General features: G+C 49.7%; 1 pseudogene; it reads left to right on the top strand.

Moving 5' to 3' along the window:
• The first annotated feature begins 2,458 nt into the window (after positions 1-2,458).
• On the top strand, positions 2,459-3,245 carry LOC146869530 (E3 ubiquitin-protein ligase TRIM39 pseudogene; annotated as a pseudogene).
• The last annotated feature ends 687 nt before the right edge of the window (positions 3,246-3,932 follow it).

The raw sequence follows: 3,932 nt of genomic DNA, 5'->3' as shown, positions 1-3,932 counted from the left end.
CCCAACAGATGCAGCATTCATGCACAGTACAGTCCCACGTGACAGGCGTTGTGCATGTGCCCGGGAGTGCCTGCCATTGCGTTTGTTCGGTGGCCGATATGCCACAGCTCTGGGCAATGAGTCGTATGTGTGTGCGACGTTTGGACACATGGGTAGTTTTGAACTTATGTGTCAAGGGCATCCCTTGCAGGTGTAGGTCGCGCAGGGACAAGTGTGTGTGGGGTGTGGGCACGTTGGTGTTTCATTGGCGCAGTTCGTGGTGTGGGAGTCGTCGGAGGCTGGCATGGTATCTCACGCAGGGTGTGCCAGCCGGATTCAGGACCAAGGTTGGGGGTTCGGTTGGCCTTCATCCTTGTGTGTTGAGACAAAGGGGCTTTCATTCCTGATATGAATCTGACTACTGCTTGTATTTCTTGAATGTGATGTGGACTTCGCGCTGACTTTGATGCCAGGCCTGTGATTTGGGGTGCACAGATTTTGAGACACACGCAGCTGTTGGCTTGTTTGCATGAGCCAAGGGCCCGATTGGCCTTGCGCTCCTTGTTCTGTCTTTCTCTTTCTCTCTCTCTCTCTCTCTCTCTTTCTCTCTCTCTCTCTTTCTCTCTTTCTCTCTCTCCCTGTCCTGTGATGAGTGCCTGACACACCTTCTTATCTTGGATATTGTCTTGCAGGCTGTGAGTCACAGATTGTCCAGGGATACCCCGCCATGACTCTTCAAAATAGTTGTTCGGTGACAATTTTGGATGTGACATTTTGTTTGGTCTTTCCAGGGTGGATGTATGAATCAGGATTTCAGTGCTCACATGTATGTTGCAAATGTTTGACATCGGGCGGGTGCTTTTTTTCATGTTTTCGTGCCGATGATGTGCAGTGTATTGGTCATGGGGAGCTGGGGGGTATCCGGGTGAGTCCCCGAAGGATAGGGGTGGGGGGTGGTCCTGGGGTGGTGGCGGTGGGTGTCCGGCACGCTTGTTCCGTGGCTCCATGGCATCTTTGTTCTTCAGGTGTGGCTCTGGGCTGGGCTCTGTTTTCTGGTGCAGGTTGTAGTCCTCAGATTGGACATCCCAAGAGATGGACCTCGGCTTTCCAGCCTTTACGTCACAACCAAATGTCTTTCGTCCACAGCACTTCTGATCAGAACCTTAACTGTGACCCCCAAATCCTGGCTGAGGTCTAGTAGGACTAGGGAGGCGGCGTCTGTGGACAGCTAAAGCCAAAGGCAGTGTCTGCAAAGTCTGTGGGACTCTAAAAGACACGGGGACCACCAGCAAGATATGCAGAGTGGTATCTGTGCATGAGTTGACCTGCTGTGGCCTTACACCTGGAATAACATCTGTGTCTACACTCACTAATTCTACTAATGCCAACCAATCGAAGCATCCCTAAAGGGTGGTGTCTACCTGGGTCTCTAAACTAGTACAGTATACCTTCCAGTAGCCCTGTCACTCTGTACCATCTGATACCGTGTGTTCACTAGTACAGTATACATTGGGGTAGCTTTACTACTCTGTACCATCTAATACAGTGTACTGACTAGTATAGTATACTTTTTAGTAATTCAGGCACTCTATTCCAACTAATACAGAGTACGGACTAGTACAGCAAAATGTGGAGTAGCTCTGTCACTCTGTGCCATCTAATGCAGTGTCCTAACTAGTACTGTATAACTTAAAGTAGCTCTGGTACTGTGTACCATCTAATGTAGAGTACTGACCTGTACAGTATGCCTTAGACTGACTTTGTTACTGTTTACTATTTATTGTAGTGTACTGAGTAGTACAGTATACCTTGGAGTCGCTCTGTCACTCTGTACCCTCTAATGTGGTGTACTGACTAGTACAATATAACTTGGAATATGCCTGTCACTCTGGACGATCAAATGAAGTCTACTGACTAGTTCTGTACACGTCCAGTACCTCTGTCACTCTGTGACATGTATTGCAGTGTACTAACTAGAACGGTATACCTTCTGGTAGTTCTTCTACTCTACACAATCCAATGCAGTGCACTGACTAGTACAGCATACTGTGGAGTTGCTAGTCCAGTGCCCCACCTGCTGTCCTCTCTATGTAGTGCGGTTTGGTGTAGTGTGTGCTGTAGATGAATGTGCGCTTTATTGTAGAGAGCAGTCTAGTGCTGTGCGCTTTAGTGTAGTGAGCGGTCTAGTGCCGCGCGCTTTAGTGTAGTGAGCAGTCTAGTGCCGCACGCTTTAGTGTAATGAGCAGTCTAGTGCCGCGCGCTTTAGTGTAGTGAGCAGTCTAGTGCCGCGCGCTTTAGTGTAGTGAGCAGTCTAGTGCCGTGCGCTTTAGTGTATTGAGCAGTCTAGTGCCGCGTGCTCTCTAGCGCCGCATGCTCCTTTCAGGTGTGGTGTACATTAATCATATGTAAAACAGAAGCAGTAATTACAGCCTTTCTTTGTGTCCTTAAATCTCTAATTGTGAATCTCTTCTCTGCAGTGATGGTGAATCTGGATCCCGACACGGCTCATCCTTTGCTCCTCCTGTCTGAGGGGCAGAGACGAGTGAGAGACACGGGCAGAGCACAGACCCTGCCGGACACCCCCAAGAGATTCAACTACTACAGCTGTGTGCTGGGGAGCGAGGGGTTCTCCTCCGGCAGACATTACTGGGAGGTGCAGCTGCTGCAGGAGGGTTTGCAGTGGCATGTGGGGGTCGCAGCAGAGTCTGTGAACAGGAAGGGGAGGATCACATGGTCACCTGAGGGGGGGGTCTGGGGTGTGCAGAGGTTGGGGGGTGAGTACTCGGCTCTCACCTCCCCTGAGACTCCTCTGTCCCCTCGTGAGGAGCCCCTGAAGCTGGGGGTGTATCTGGACTACGAGGGGGGGCGGCTGTCCCTGTACAATGCTGACTCCATGGAGCTTCTCTACTCCTTCCCGCGGGCGCCCTTCACACAGAGGCTCTTCCCGATCTTCCGTCTCTGTGGAGCGGAGCTGAGGCTGGTGTGAGCCCCCCTTCCCCCCCCTCAACTGTCATCCACGGTTCAAACCCCAACATTCCAAAGAATATTCAAACACCAACATTCCAAAGGACCTTCTTCACAATGACCCTCTCACCTGTTGCCATGACAACCAGAAGCCTCACGTGAAACTATGTATCTCTTTTCCTTGTACATTTTTAAAACAAGGGCAGACAATGTTTGCAGTGTGAATCATGCACCAAACCACATGTAACATATGATAAAGTCTCTGCAGAATTAAACAAGCATTGGCATAGCCAATTGGTCTCGCCTTTGGGACCGTATAAGTATTTAGCCAGAGCTATTGGCTTTGGCAATGTTTCTAAAGTATGTGGTAGAGCAGTGTGGCTGCTGTCCTCCATGCTGCAAACTAGCTGTCTAGTGCAGTGATGTGTGGCAGTGGCGTGGTGTGTTGTTATAAGGTGTGTGTTGGTGGGATGCATGTGGGTAGTGTGCTGGGGTGCATGTGGGTGGCATTTGCATCCTTACAACAAAAATCAAACATCACCAATTGTAAATAGATTAATAATGCTTGTCTACAAACTATTGAAACGGCAATAAGGGTAAATGTAATGTTCGAGGCATATGAGCTGCAGGTCACACACTGAGGATAAGATCGCCATCTGGTGTTGGGCTCGGATGATTGCAGGTTGTTGTTGTCTTCGGAAGAAGCCTTTGGTCACGAGATTGGTGACTCCTCCCCTGGACAACAGTGCGCATGGGCATCCACTCCATCGTCAGATTGTTTTTTTCCGCCATTGGGTTCGGATGAACTTTTTTCCGCTCCAGCAGAAAACTTCCAGCAATCGAATTAACTCTTCAATCTTCATTCCATCGACATCGAAATCAACTCGGACCGGTTCCGGAAGCGGCTGATGGACAGGACACCCTTTAAAAAATGCCCCCAGTGTGGAGCGAAGTTCCCCCACAGTGATCACCAAGAGGTTTGTAACCTC

This window comes from Triturus cristatus, chromosome 1_1, assembly GCF_964204655.1.
Source record: "Triturus cristatus chromosome 1_1, aTriCri1.1, whole genome shotgun sequence".
NCBI classification, from domain to species: Eukaryota; Metazoa; Chordata; class Amphibia; order Caudata; family Salamandridae; genus Triturus; species Triturus cristatus.
This window is presented reverse-complemented; position numbering and strand designations above follow the sequence as displayed.